The sequence below is a fragment of the Microcaecilia unicolor genome, chromosome 2 (genome assembly GCF_901765095.1).
Source record: "Microcaecilia unicolor chromosome 2, aMicUni1.1, whole genome shotgun sequence".
NCBI classification, from domain to species: domain Eukaryota; kingdom Metazoa; phylum Chordata; class Amphibia; order Gymnophiona; family Siphonopidae; genus Microcaecilia; species Microcaecilia unicolor.
Genome location: NC_044032.1, coordinates 240,120,757 through 240,136,600, shown reverse-complemented (window position 1 = coordinate 240,136,600; position 15,844 = coordinate 240,120,757). Strand labels below are relative to the sequence as shown.

Genomic DNA, 15,844 nt, shown 5'->3' with positions numbered 1-15,844 from the left:
CATTTCTGGTACTGGTATCTCTCCAAAGCAAAGAATTAATTTAATCCCTCCACTATGGCTTTGTCTTCCCTGAGTGCCCCTTTTATCCCTTGGTCATCTAGAGGTGCAACTGATTCTTTTTCTGGCTTCTTGGTTTTAATATACCTTAAAAAAAATTTACTATATGTTTTTGCCTCCAACACAATTTTTTTTTTCAAAGTCCCTCTTTGTCTTCCTTATCAGTGCTTTGCATTTGACTTGCCATTCCTTATCTGTTTCTTATTATTTTCAGTCAGATCCTTCTTCCATTTTCTGAAGGATTTTCTTTTAGTTCTAATAGCTTCCTTCACCTCACTTTTTAACCATGTTGGCTGTTGTTTGGTCTTCCTTCCTCCTTTTTTAATACATAGAATATATTTGGTCTGGGCTTCCAGGATGGCATTTTTGAACAGCATCCATGCCTAATGTAAATTTTTGACCTTTGCAGCTGCTCTTAAGTTTTTTTTTTCACAGTTCTCATTTTATAGTAGTCTCCTTTTTGAAAGTTAAATGCTAACTTGAATTTCCTGTGTGTACTTACTCCAAAGCCGGTATCAAATCTGGTCATATTATGATCACTGTTATCAAGCAGCCCCAGCACCATTACCTCCTGCATCTGGTCATGCGGTCAACTAAGGACTAGGTCTAGAATTTTTCCTTCTCTTGTTGGCTCCTGTAGCAGCTGCTCTATAAAGCAGTCATTGATTTCATCGAGGAATTTTACCTCCCTAGCATGCCCTGATGTTACATTTCCCCAGTGAATATTGGGGCAATTGAAATCACCCGTTATTATTGTGTTGCCCAGTTTGTTAGCCTCCCTACTGATAACATTTCCACATCTGTTTGTTCATCCTGGCCAGGTTGACAGTAGTACAGTCCTATCACTACCCTTTTCCCCTTTACACATAGAATTTCAATCCATAGGGATTCCAAGATGTGTTTCCTGCAGAATTTTCAATCTATTTAATTCAAGGCGCTCCTTAACATACAGTACTACCCCTCTACCAATTCGATCCATCCTATCATTATGAAATAATTTGTGCCCTGGTATGACAGTGTCCCACTAGCTATCCTCCTTCCACCAGGTCTCAGAGATACCTATTATATCTTTCATTTAGTGCAGTATATTCTAACTCTCCCATTTTATTTCTTAGGTTTATGGCATTCACATATAGACATATCAAACTATGTTTGTTGTTCTTATTTACATCTTGCTCAGCAGTTGACAGTGTTAATTTGCAATCTTTTGTCTGCATTTTATTTAAAGACACCTGGTGTACTATGGTCTCTATTGCAACCTCACTATCGGGATACCCTATCTTCCCTGTTTTGGTGTTATCTTTGAAAGATACCTTGTTCCGAACCATTCGTTTTTGAGTGACTGTCGGCCTTTCCCCCGAGTCAAAAATGACTGACTCCAGTTTATGAGGTTGCCCATCACATGTGGAAATGGACTGGGAAGAAACCACCAATTCAGCCTGTTCCTGTCACCGCATGGATTCAATCACTGGATGAATGTCGATATTTATGGGCAGTAAGGAAGGGATTAATGCATCGGGGCTTAGAGATGCAGGTAGTAGCCATTAGATGTTTATCCATAGGGCCTCTTACAGCTGGAGGAGAGGTAAGCAAATGATCCCTTCCACTTCCCCATAGCCAAAACTAAATAGAAAGGAAAATAGCTAAGGGTCCCACAGTCCTCTGTTGGAATCTCCACCTTCCCTCTTGAGCTTCGCTAGGTTCCAATAGCTCTCAGTCTCTCCCAGACTCACTTGGCATGCTGCGCAGATATTCCAGTGTTGGGGGTGGAGTCTGTGATACCATCACTTCCAGCAGGGTCTAGAACAATCCTCCCCCTGCTGGAATCTCCACCTTTCTTCTCGAGCACCACTAGGCTCCAATAGTTCTCAACCTCTCCTCAGCATCTTTTTTTCTGAAGGTGGTTTCACCCTTTCATCTAAATAAGGTGATTCCACTGCCAAGTTTCTAGGAGTCAGACGTCGGGTTCCTGAACTCTTCATAAATTGGATGTATGCAGAGCCCTCTTCCATTACTTGGAGATCGCTAATTCTTCTTGGAATTCAGATAGGCTATTCGTATTGCTTTTTGGTCTGTGCAAAGGTGAAGCAGCCTCAAAATCTACCATTGCCCGTTAGATTAGGGAGGCCATAGGAGCAGCTTACCTCAATCGGAAAGAGGTTTCAGTAGGTCTCAACTTACTTGACTGGAGCTCAGGTGACTTCTTAGGTGGAAGCTTGCGTGATCAACACTTGGAATACCTGCAGAATGGTCACTTGGTCCTCGATGCATTCTTTTGTAAAGCATTACAAGACTGATGTTCAGGCCAGAAGAGATGCTGTCTTTGACAGAGCTGTTTTGCAGTATGCCTTGTGTTGGTGGGATAAAGCTTTGGAATAACCAGTCCGTCTGCACTGGTGTAGCCGAATGATAAGAAGGAGAAATTTACCCTTTCCAGATAATTTCCTTTCTTTGAGTCCTGCTGCTAGATCAGTCCAGGGCCCACCCAGGAAGATGGTGGAGTCCCGATAGTCCTTAGCTTCTGGCTTCCCTTTCCTGTTCATTATACATAGTTTTCTTTTATTCTGTGGGGTCTGCATAGGGTTCTCTGGTTGAATGGGTTTCATGTGTATATAATTAATTCTGAGCTTTTGCATTAGCTGCACCACCTGTTATACTGATGATGTCATCTGAATCTTCAAGTCTCTGTCTCCTTCTGCTGATAGGAGACAATCTGTCAGTCTGGACTGGTCCAACAGGACTCAAGGAAAAGAAATCAGTAAGGTAAATTTCTCCATTCTCCACACTTCTGTCCAAGTTGTGAGGCTATATTTTCTGGCACACCAGTGCCTTAGTGTTTGCATTGCTTTCAATGGATTAGAAGTGCTACCTTATTGTGCCTTTCTGTATACAGTTTTTCTGACATCAGCATGTCACACGCAGCGGTGAGACCGTTTCTTGTTTAGTGCTACAGAATCTTGATTTATCTGTTTTGCCAGCTTTGTGTCAATCATCTTGTCCGTAGTCGACTCTCCTGTGCCCCAATTGTTGGTCTCTCATTTCTGTGTTTAAACTCACTCCTTAACTAGTCATGTGTCACATTTTCATCTAGTTGAGTTTTCTATATTTCCTGCTGTATTTTACCAGTAGTGGTGTGTGGGAGGCAACATGGAATCTGAGGTAATCCTCAGTCTGAGCCTAAATTTTACCTGAAGGTCAAAGGTTTGCCACTTTTGAAAGTGTGGGAAACATAAGAAAGTAGTTAAAAAAAAAAAAAAAAGTAGCAGTCGCCAGTTTTGTTTTCATGTGCATAAATTTTACACATGTAACTTTCACAGTTAAAAGATTAGCAGCTGGTTAAAGCAGTGTGTCTGCTTTCCAGAGCTCTTAACATTGATTGACACTGAACAATACAGTGCAGAAATAGAGAGAGAGAGAGAGAAACCCTAGGAGGCGTGGCAGATCCTGGGAGTCTGTGCACTGCGGGTATAGCAGTTCTAGCCAGCGAAGGTGGATTGGTCCTTCCAGGTCGTCCTTTGCAGTTAATGTTTAACTTTGCAACATGCAGGATTCTCCGGAACTTGAACCATGTGCCTGTTGAAGGTGCCTGGCTGGTGTGCCAAAGCTGCCAGCTGTGTCCTTTTGTGCACTCTGAGACCTTAAGAGTTCCTTTGAAAGTGATCGAGAGCAGAGGATTCCTCCAGCTGGTTCTGGCCCCATCTCAGAAGGTAAATGCATTACTTCTCCTTTGCTGGCATTGAATGTCTGTCAGCATCTCTTCGTGGACCGGGTCATCAGGTATCAAATGCTGCCATTCAGCTATACTTAGCCGGAGGGCTAGCTCTGCCATACACTATTTAAGGTCTTTAGTTTGAATCAATCTGCAAGCCTGCTTCCTCTCACTGGTAATTTTTCTGTGCCTTTTTTTTATTTTAGTAAGTATACCAGGATTCTGCCCGATGGCAGCAGGTGAGGCTGGGATATTTAAGTGTTTGGTTTATGTTTTTCTCTTCAGCCCTTGTGTTTTTTTTTCCTCCACTGCTGATGTTATGATTTTGCCCAGATTATAAATCCTCAATGATTTCTCTGCAGACTGGCTGTCATTTTAGCAGATTTGTTTGTGTGACTAAGCGCTCTGTTCCTTCCCCATCTACTCTGAAACTATCTTCTTCAAACCAAAAAAAAAAAAGTTTTAATTTTGTAGCAGTTTCATTGTGGAATTTGTTGCTGTCTGAACTGAGATGTGAACACAGTTATTAAGATTTCACAAATTACTAAAGCGTTGGCTATTTAGGAGAGAGGTTTTATTCTTACCATAAAACCGTAATTATTTTTAATTTTGAAGTTTCTAACATTGTAAACTATTCAGAGCTACTGGTTAGATATGGTATATAAGAATTGTTATGTTATATGAAAAACATTAAACAGTTGAGGTACTGGTCAGAATGGGTAAGCACTGGACCCTGATTAAGCATGGTACCAGGTAGCAGACTGTTGCATAGCATTGACAATCCTTGTTTTCATCATCTTAAAATATTTCTGTGGGGTGCCTGCCTGCCTGCCTTGTGCCGCTTTTGGAAAGGAGAAATATTAGTCTATGCCTGTGTCTCTTTGAAGCAGCTTTTACGTGCATTATTTAATGCGCCCCCCCCCCCCAATCTGGCTTTATTTGTGGATTTGATGCTGAAATGGTTTTTAATGAATGGCAGATAAGGTGTACAAATAATGACATTGTTTAATGTCAGTTTAATATTGCATGGTTTTTATGTTCCTCTTGGAGTCTCTGTCTGTGGTTTAAAACTGTAAAAATGTGAAAGAGACAATGGACATAGTTTGGGCATTTTTTGTCAGATGTAGATGGGTATTTGCTGGGATCATGTGCAGTTTATGCGAAGACTTATAGATTTATTTGTTTTAAGCGGCAATCATGACAGCGAAGATGCTATTTAATGCATAGGAAATTCAGTCCAGTTCTAACTGTTTGGAGTTTCAGAAAAAGCTCTTCTCCAGGCACCCTCACCATTTATACATATAAGTAACTTGGTGGGCGGGTACGGGACACTGCTGTGCTGTTTATTAGAGCCGCATGCAGATATTACACTGACATAAAAATATCTATATAAATAATTCTCACCTCCAATTCTGAAGCTCACAGTGTGGCTGGGAAACAGTGAAGCCCCGTTGTAGCCTGTCAGCACCACTCACTGTCACTGTCACTCATACACCTGCCCCCAGCCACGCCCCCCCAACCACACCCCTTCCGGACATAATTCGCAACCTGAACGTTCTATTGAGGCCCCAAGCTCCAGCCACTTCCGTCAGCAGTTCGTTAGTTCATGGTGATGAAGCCTCTCCACTCACCATGTCTGTCTGTCACGCCCTCGTGTCGAACGTGATGACATCGCGGGCGGAGCTATTAAGGAACGCAACGGAAAGAGGGGAGTAGCGTTATGACATCGCGGGCGGAGCTATTAAGGAACGCAATGGAAAGGGGGGGTTTCCCTACTCCTCCCCCTCCCTCACAATCACCTGAGTGCACCGACGAAACAAAACATGGTGCCGAACACAACCGTTCCCGACCGCGACACAATGCGACGTCACAGGCCACACGAAGAGCGGGTTCACAGTGAAAAGGTCTGCTCGCTGCCTGCGGTGCTGTCTTCCGTCTAAAAAAACAGCTGATCCTCTTTCCCCAGGTATGTTACGTGGGTGGCCGCACGAGGAGGGGGGAGCGCTGGTATTCATGACCTCTGTGGGGGTGGAAAGGGGGTGCACTGGGTGCGGAGACTGCAAACGTACCTCTCCAATCCCCTTGCTAGCGCCCGTTTCATTTCAGCCTGAAACGGGCCTCTTTTACTAGTATATTTATGTTTTTGAAATATTTTCTAGCTTGCTCTGTCCTACAGTTCTAGGAGAATTGCGTGGACTGCTGAAGAGGGAGCTTAAGGGAAGTAGAACTTTAGAATGGGATGGTGTGTCCATAATAAAAGATGAATTCTTAAGGTGGGGGAACCACCAATAGAAACTGGCTTATGGAAAGCAGGATAAAGAAGGGAGCATGCCTCTAGAAGACAGCAGAAAGGATGTGAGAGATCCACAGATTAACTAAAATGTTGATCATTCTAGTGAGTGCTGCTGCCTTTAAAAGACTTTTACAGACTGGCAACCAGATCTGTTTCTTTGCTGTGCTTCACGCTCCATTTACTCCAGAGTCCTCTGCTTTTCAAAAGTATTGATTTGAGTCAGGGCTGCATTTCACTTAAAAGTTTTAATCATGGTTACAATCTTTAACTGAACAATTAATCATGATGAATCTTTGCAATTAAAGGACAAATATCAAAAGCAATATTGTCTTCATTAACCATAAGAAGCACAGCTAAGGAATGCATTCAGCATATGGATAAGTAAATATACATTATCTTACTGTTTGAGCCAACCACCATCAATGTTGCCTGGTGAAAGAGCTGCGCAGTTTTTAATGACTATGGAGGCCGTTCTCTAGAGAGGATTAAAAGGTGCCCAAAGTCCAGGCACTAATCTAGTAATTGTACAACAGCAAATGTGGGCACTTAATCTGTTGTAGAATGCTAGCATAAGACAGCAATTAGATGCATAATTATGGCAGGTGTAAATGAGTGTTAGGAGCCTGAACGACACTAATCAATAAAGCAAGTACTTATATAGAACAGCCATGATCTGCCCTTGCCCCGTCCACTCAGGTGCCAAGTTATAGAATAGCATCTAAGTGCACTTAGGTGACTAACTGCTAATTGCATCAAACGTTAGGCCCCAAAATTGGCTCACTATGTAGAATGGGTGGGGTTGGGGGGTCCTGATAATTAAAAATAAGTGTTCGCAAGTATTTCATAGCCAGTCTTACAATGACTGGATGTGACATTTTTGATGTGTCTTCCACCACTGAAGTGTACATAACTGTTGATCTGTCTGAGGTTCAGTTAGAGCCCAACTGAAAACAGGGTCTTCGATTTCTGCTGAAACTGAATCTGCAACCCAAATTGGCTGTTTGGTTTCGGCAGAAACTGAAGCCGAAAATTAAAATGCCGCCCCCCAGGGCCCTGCAACAGCTCCTCCTCCTTCAGCCCTCATGAGCCTTCTCCCTGGCAGCAACTTCCCCTTGTCGAACCTCCTCCCCACCCCCCATGGCAGCCCCCTCCTGGGCATCCCCACTTGCTCCTGCGCAAGCCCAGCCCAGAAAATAGCAGTGGCAGTCTTGTGACACCGCCGCAGGAGGTCCCGGCAGCCGTCTTGAGAATGGAATCCGCACAGGGAAGACAACACACGCTACTACTTAGTAATTTTATTGTGGAGGCAGTTCATACAGACAGATCTCATGCATATTCACTGGGAAAATCCAGAAAACCCGACTGGGTTGTAGCCCTTCAGGATCGAGGTTGCCCATCCCTGCTCTAGGTGTTCTCGCCTCCAATGGGAGACAAACATATGGGAGAGTAACACAAACTATAACTACATGACACAATGTTCCACATTAGGAATCACTAAGTAGGAAAAAGATTTAGGTGTCATACTCGATGATGATGCATTGAAATCCTCTGCCCAGTATGCAGCGGTGGCCAAGAAAGTAAATAGACTGTTAGCAAGCATTAAGAAAAGAATGGATGGAGAATAAAATAGAGAATGTCATGTCGTCTTTGTATCGTTGCATGGTGCAAGTGCGTCTCAAATATTGTATGCAGTTCTGGTCGCTTCATCTGAAAAAAAGATGTAGCTAAATTAGAAAAGGTACAGAGAAGAGCAACCAAAATGATAAGGGAGATGGAAAGACTCTCCTAAGAGGCTAGGGCTCTTCAGCTTGAAGAAAAGATGGCTGAGATATGATAGAGGTCTATAAAGAGTGGAGTGGAACAGGTAGATGAGAATCACTTGCTTATATCCATTTCAAAAGTACAAAGATTAGAGAGCACAGTGTAGCAGGTTTTAAAAAGGTTTGGACAAGTTCCTAAAAGAAAAGTGTTTATTTTCTCAGAATCTGCCTTTAGTAATCAGGCAGCAGAAGCAGTGGCCCGTCTCATCTCTCTGGGCAAAGTTACATATGCCCTCCAAATATCTAGCTTTCCCAACCTTGAATCTGCTCATGGCAGTTCGGTACAGACCCAGCCGTAGCTAAGTCTGTAATTAAAGAGGAACCCAGTTTTAATTAGTTAAAGAGATATACCGTATTTTTCGGACTATAAGACGCACCTAGGTTTTAGAGGAGGGAAATAGGAAAAAAAAAATTTGGACTATAAGACACACTTTTTCCCTCCTCTAAAACCTAGGTGCTCCGGTGCGTCTTGTCCGAATCCCTCCCTCCAAGTTCGGGATCGCCCTCCCTAGGGTTACCTCCCCTCCCCCCCGGCCCTGTCACCACCTCTCCCCTTAATCACGCGATCTTCCCTGGTGGTCTAGTGACGGGGCAGGAAAGAGCCCCCTCTTTCCTGCCCAGCGCGCTGCTCTGCATCCTCCTGTATGCTGCCTGTGATGACTGTCTCGGCGAGATTCAAAATGGCCCCGGGACTTTTGTCCCCCCTGTCCCCCCCTCTCGGCGGCCCTGGAGAAGCCCAGCTCGTATTATGAGCCATTTGCTTGTAGAGGCCTAGCTCTTTAGCCTGAGCCATTGACCTGTATTTTACTGAGCGCAAGGGCGGCCATATATATACAAAAGTCTATAAGCCATTATTAAGGTGGACTGGGGGAAATCCACTGCTTGTTCCTGTGATAAGTAGCATGAAATCTATTTTATTCTTTTGGGATCTTGTCAGATACTTGTGACCTGGATTGGCTACTGTTGGGAACAGGATACTGGACGTGATGGACCTTTGTTCTGTCCCAGTATAGCAATGCTTATTTTTATGTATTTATGTACTTACAACAGAATTCAAGGAACTGCCATGCCTCGCTCCCATCCTCGATCTTCTCCTTTGATGTTCTGGAGAAATTTCTACATTGTCTTCGGCACAACAGCACTCTTCATGCCCCTTGAACAAAAGGATTTTTTTAAAAATCCTTTTAAGCATTTTTCCTCAGGAATGAACTGAGAGGGAGAATAATCTTAGTACTTACTTTCTGTACAAAGACTGAGGGTCTCTTTTACTAATCTGCACTAAGAAATGGGCTTAGCACATTCTTACATGGGACCTTCCTATAAATTAAGCCCATTTTTAATGTGGCCATCAAAAAGGGCTGTTTTTCTATTTGTTGAATACCAGATCATCTCAAACATACTTAAACCTCCACTATCCAAACTGCAAAAAAAAGTAAATACAAAACAACCTATGTGTCCAGCTTCTCCTATACAAGCACACAATTATGGAACACTCTGCCAAAAGTTGTGAAAACAACCTACGACCACCTAAACTTCAAGAAATCATTAAAGACCTACCTGTTCAGAAAGGCATACCCCGCCGACCCAACATAAATGCCTTTACTCTGCAACACAACATAACCAAAGCTTGTACTGGACACTAAATAATCTTTCCTCTCCTTGATTCCCATTGTAACTGAAACATATGTTCCTTACTCAACCATAATACCACCTGTATTTGTTTCTTTACCGGACTGGCGAATGCCTCTACGGTACAATGTAAGCCACATTGAGCCTGCAAATAGGTGGGGAAATGTGGGCTACAAATGTAACAAACACAAAAGGGGAAAACTCTGCTTTGATTTGTGAAATGCAACAATAATATACAAGCGAATGTACTCAAACAGAATGTAGGATATCAAAAAATAAGTGGAAGGGGGGGGGGGGGGGGGCAGAGACCTCAGACAGGTGACAATCAGCCAAATTGCTGAAATTACTCATAGAGGGTCACCATACTTCAATCATCGGTCCTAACCCAACCTCCTCCCTTGGTGTGGAGAAATATTATTTTTAAGAATTTTGTATAAAAAATATACTACATCCACTGTGTCCATCAAAACTTTAAAGACATGAAGTGCAAAAAAACTACTTAGCTTAAAGCAGCCTCACAGACCCGTTTCGCCGGTGGGGCTTCTTCAGGGGAAAGGACGCCCAATTGAGGATCACTGCTCAGGTGACAAATAGTTGTGTCTACTTGCCGGCCCGGCTGGCGGCTCAAAATAGGGCTGCTTTAAAAAAATATTTCTCCGCACCAAGGGAGGAGGTTGGGTTAGGACCGATGATTGAAGTATGGGGATACAAATGTAACAAATAAATAAATAAAAATGTGCAACCATTGAAAAAATAACCATGGGAGCACTTAACGCTTCCTATTTAGGAGGCACTAGGGGCTCCTGGGTTACAGATGCACTAACCAGTGAGCATGGCAGTAATGCCAGTGCAGTAGCTCATTAGCACAGCCACGCCCATTCTCTGCCTCTGATACGCCTCCTCCAAAAATATTTAAAAAACAAATACGCGTTTAGCAAGCGTAGATGGCTTTAGCGCATCCTATGTTAAGCCATATTTGATGCGTTAGGCCAGGGGTAGGCAACTCCAGTCCTCGAGAGCCGCAGGCAGGTCAGGTTTTCAGGATATCCACAATGAATATGCAGGAGATAGATTTGCATACCATGGAGGCAGTGCTTGCAAATCTATCTCCTGCATGTTCATTGTGGATATCCTGAAAACCTGACCTGCCTGCGGCTCTCGAGTACCGGAGTTGCCTACCCCTGCGTTAGGCTAACACAGCTTAGTAAAAGGGCCCTTAAACTATTTGCTAGGACTACTGCAGTAGAAGGGAACTAGATCTATATATTTGTATGCTGATACCAGCTGTATTTTAATAAGCTTTCTTATGTCTTGGCTGGAGTGTTTCTAGATTTTTTTTCTTTCTTTCTTACCCTGCTAGCTAGTTATCAGATATTATCTATAGGGTAAATATTCAGCTGGTGGCTGTCAGTATTTTTTTGGCTGCCCCTTGGCATTATGTCTAGATACTCGGGCCATATCCGGGTTTGTGTGACTGGCTGGCCCTTATATGGTTAAATGGATAACATAAACTAGGCTGTACAATCTTCAACTGTCAATAACCTATATTTATCATAAATTACTTGTCAGCTCTCACAGTTTCTATCTTGCAATCATGTATTACATGTTTTATCCAAATAACAAACCAGTAATATACAGTGGGGGAAATAAGTATTTGATCCCTTGCTGATTTTGTAAGTTTGCCCACTGACAAAGACATGAGCAGCCCATAATTGAAGGGTAGGTTATTGGTAACAGTGAGAGATAGCACATCATAAATTAAATCCGGAAAATCACATTGTGGAAAGTATATGAATTTATTTGCATTCTGCAGAGGGAAATAAGTATTTAATCCCTCTGGCAAACAAGACCTAATACTTGGTGGCAAAACCCTTGTTGGCAAGCACAGCGGTCAGACGTCTTCTGTAGTTGATGATGAGGTTTGCACACATGTCAGGAGGAATTTTGGTCCACTCCTCTTTGCAGATCATCTCTAAATCATTAAGAGTTCTGGGCTGTCGCTTGGCAACTCGCAGCTTCAGCTCCCTCCATAAGTTTTCAATGGGATTAAGGTCTGGTGACTGGCTAGGCCACTCCATGATCCTAATGTGCTTCTTCCTGAGCCACTCCTTTGTTGCCTTGGCTGTATGTTTTGGGTCATTGTCGTGCTGGAAGACCCAGCCACGACCCATTTTTAAGGCCCTGGCGGAGGGAAGGAGGTTGTCACTCAGAATTGTACGGTACATGGCCCCATCCATTCTCCCATTGATGCGGTGAAGTAGTCCTGTGCCCTTAGCAGAGAAACACCCCCAAAACATAACATTTCCACCTCCATGCTTGACAGTGGGGACGGTGTTCTTTGGGTCATAGGCAGCATTTCTCTTCCTCCAAACACGGCGAGTTGAGTTCATGCCAAAGAGCTCAATTTTTGTCTCATCTGACCACAGCACCTTCTCCCAATCACTCTCGGCATCATCCAGGTGTTCACTGGCAAACTTCAGACGGGCCGTCACATGTGCCTTCCGGAGCAGGGGGACCTTGCGGGCACTGCAGGATTGCAATCCGTTATGTCGTAATGTGTTACCAATGGTTTTCGTGGTGACAGTGGTCCCAGCTGCCTTGAGATCATTGACAAGTTCCCCTCTTGTAGTTGTAGGCTGATTTCTAACCTTTCTCATGATCAAGGATACCCCACGAGGTGAGATTTTGCGTGGAGCCCCAGATCTTTGTCGATTGACAGTCATTTTGTACTTCTTCCATTTTCTTACTATGGCACCAACAGTTGTCTCCTTCTCGCCCAGCGTCTTACTGATGGTTTTGTAGCCCATTCCAGCCTTGTGCAGGTGTATGATCTTGTCCCTGACATCCTTAGACAGCTCCTTGCTCTTGGCCATTTTGTAGAGGTTAGAGTCTGACTGATTCACTGAGTCTGTGGACAGGTGTCTTTCATACAGGTGACCATTGCCGACAGCTGTCTGTCATGCAGGTAACGAGTTGATTTGGAGCATCTACCTGGTCTGTAGGGGCCAGATCTCTTACTGGTTGGTGGGGGATCAAATACTTATTTCCCTCTGCAGAATGCAAATAAATTCATATACTTTCCACAATGTGATTTTCCGGATTTAATTTGTGATGTGCTATCTCTCACTGTTACCAATAACCTACCCTTCAATTATGGGCTGCTCATGTCTTTGTCAGTGGGCAAACTTACAAAATCAGCAAGGGATCAAATACTTATTTCCCCCACTGTATATCCCCCTTCCCCCACAAGGTACAAAAATTATTCATGCAAACATCATTCATCCATACAATAAAACATATTAATTGCGCTTAAGTCCTCCAGAAACAGTTGCAAAGTCAAGAACAAAAATGAATTTAGATTTTGCTCACACCTTTTTATTTTTATTTTTTTTCAGTAATAGCTCAAGGTGATTTATATTCAGGTACACTGGGTATTTCTCTGTTCCTGGAGGGCTCATAATCTAATTTTGTACCTGAGACAATGGATGGGTCAGTGACTTGCCCAAGATTACAAGGAGCAGCAGTGGGATTTGATCCAGCCACCTGTGAATGTTAGGACTGGTGCTCTAACCACTAGACTACCCCCCACTCCATTTGTCCTTTCACTCAATTGTTGTAGTAGACAACCACTTTGTTTGAAAAACCGAAACCTCCGTGTATTATAATATCCAACTGCAAATTATAATCATCCAGTAGTGGGACAAAAAGTATCTTCTGGCAGATTACATCTGCTCCAATGCCGTCTTGAACTTCTGACCAGACCTGGTGAAAAGCTTCTTGCTTTTTCATACCAGCTTCACCGATAGTCCATTTGCTGAGTGTTCGCTTCAGTCTCAGTGCTCATATTCTATGGTCTCAGCATGCCATGTTTCACTAAATGCTTCATCAGGAGACCTTACTGCTTGAGATCCACACCGAGCTTCCACTGCAGTAGTGACTGTTAACATGAACCCATCAGTAAACAGGATATCCTCACTGTACAGTGTAGAAAAATGAGCACAAAATACAGCTTTTATTAGTGCGATTCCCAAACAAAACAAAGAAAACAGCACAAAGGGCCTTTAAAAACAAAAGGGAACACAGTTCTTTCATTAAAAAATCCTTTAATAGTGAACTTTGATTGAATAAAGACCTGACACGGGCCATGTTTCGGTGCTACCGCACCTGCGTCAGGGGTCACACCAATGATAAAGGAGGCTTCAACAGACTAATTTCAAAAGGCTGATGCTTTCCAAAATTTTGTGTAATATGTTCCAGCCTCTATGACAGCTTCAGATTTTATAGCCAGGTCACTACTCCAGCGACCTGCTTGCTGCTGTAATAGACCTGGCTATAAAATCTGAAGCTGTCATAGAGGCTGGAACATATCACACAAAATTTTGGAAAGCATCAGCCTTTTGAAATTAGTCTGTTGAAGCCTCCTTTGTCATTGGTGTGACCCCTGACACAGGTGCGGTAGCACCGAAACACGGCCCGTGTCGGGTCTTTCTTCAATCAAAGTTCACTATTAAAGGATTTTTTAATGAAAGAACTGTGTTCCCTTTTGTTTTTAAAGGCCCTTTGTGCTGTTTTTTTTTGTTGTTTGGTCTTTTTCTGTACTTGGTTCCCTCTCTTTGTCACATTAGTGCTATTCCCACCAGATACAATAATTTTTGTCCTCCACCTTTTAAGGCACTGTCTAGCCAACTGGAACAGCTTTTGACTTTTTACAGATGGACCACGCAGATAGCTTGGGGGGGGGGGTGGACCTCCCCTCCCCTGTTCTTTTTTGTCTGTCGGGCTATTTTCAGCGCTCACTTGAAAAAAGTTTCCGCACAGCAGATCGCTCCTTAGAAGGAACACTGCTCTTAGGATGTCTGGGGGACCAGTCTAATAAAAATGCTGGCCACTCCTACATCCCGATGACATGAATCTCTATGTTTTGCACCTATTTGTTTTTTTTTTCCAAAATGGACCAAAAAACAAAATGTCCAAAACACAAAATCATGTTCAAAACAGTATTTTTGAAAAAAAAAAAAAAGATAGACGTTTTTCTTTTTCGAAAATAACCTCCCTTCCTATTTGGATTTTGGACGTTTTGTGCAAACCGTCCAAAGTCCATATCGAAAATGCCCCTCATTGTCACCAAAAAGCCAAAACCTACTATGATCATGGAACCAAAGAGCTCCCAGGTCTGATCATTGATAAGTAGTTGAAACGGTGCACATGAAACAGTTACCCTCTGGAAAAGTAGGAAAAGAGAGACTTGGTAATTGCATATAGAAGGTGGCACCATACTCGTACATAGCAGAGACTGATGAACACTTGAGCCAATAAGACAAAAGATTTCTAAGAGTTACCAAAGACACGGTGGGGGGGGGGGGGGGGGAGGAGAAGCAGTCATATCCACAGAAGAGAACGGGGTGACCATGTCACCCACTAATCTCCAGAGCATGATGAACATGAGGAAATGCCACTGGCACCCTGCTGCTCCTGAACTAGAATAATACATAAATGTGTTCAGATGGACCTGGGTAGACACATGCTCAGGTTTGCAAGAGAGTGCTTATAAAATGCTCTAGCACCGCGTTTTTCAACTAGTGTGCCACTGCTGCTTCCCAGATGTACCGCGGGGATCCCATGAGGACCCCCCTCTACAGAGATATGCTGCATCTTCTACCCATGCCGCACGCCCCCTGCCCACACCCCCCTCCCATGAGGTCCAACAACTTTTTTTTTCTTTATTCCTTCCTCCCCCTGCGCTCTTCCAAATTTCTGATTCATTAGCAGCAGTGATGGCGATCAAGGCAGGCCGATCCTGGAAGCTTTCTTTCTGCAGCTCCCATCTCCTCTGACGCAACTTCATGTCTCCGCATAGGTGGGAGCTGCAGAAAAAAAAGCTTCAGGGAGCAGCCTGCTGGATCACTGATGCTGCTGGCACTGAATGAGAAGATTGGAAGAGCTTCAGAGAGAGGAAGAAAGGTATAAAAATAGTTGCTAGTCCTCGGGGGGGGGGGGGATCGGGTGGAAAATTCCAGTTCTGGGGGGGGAGTGTAAGTGGAAGATGCCGATTCTGGAGGGGGGAGGGGTAAGAGAGAGGCGATAAACTGTTGGGGGAAGGCTGAGACATCATGTAAATTACCTGCATTGAAAGGGGATGGGGGGGGCCCTGAAGAGGGGTATTGGAGGAAAGGGGATGATGGGTCTCTGAAAGGGTTGAGTGGGGGTGGAATTGGGGTTAAAAAAAGGTGGTGAAAGAGAGGCAATATGAGTGGGGTAAAGAGAAATTAAAAGCATAGCATGGAGGCAAGAGAAGAACAAAGAGACAGGGATGGAGATGGGACTGACGAGGGGTTG

General features: G+C 43.6%; 1 protein-coding gene across 3 annotated transcripts in view; it reads left to right on the top strand.

The window, feature by feature from the left end:
• The window catches only part of KANK1 (KN motif and ankyrin repeat domains 1), a 305,894-nt gene that overhangs the window by 110,731 nt on the left and 179,319 nt on the right, over positions 1 to 15,844 (top strand). Inside the window, exon 1 of one of the 3 annotated variants that reach the window (XM_030193830.1) lies at positions 3,553 to 3,764. The exons of 1 other annotated variant lie outside the window; for it this stretch is intronic. The gene's annotated coding sequence lies outside the window, so the exon portion shown is untranslated. Of the gene's footprint in view, positions 1 to 3,552; positions 3,765 to 3,956; positions 4,006 to 15,844 lie in introns of those variants that run through there. One more of the 3 variants, XM_030193832.1, reaches the window with a different exon arrangement.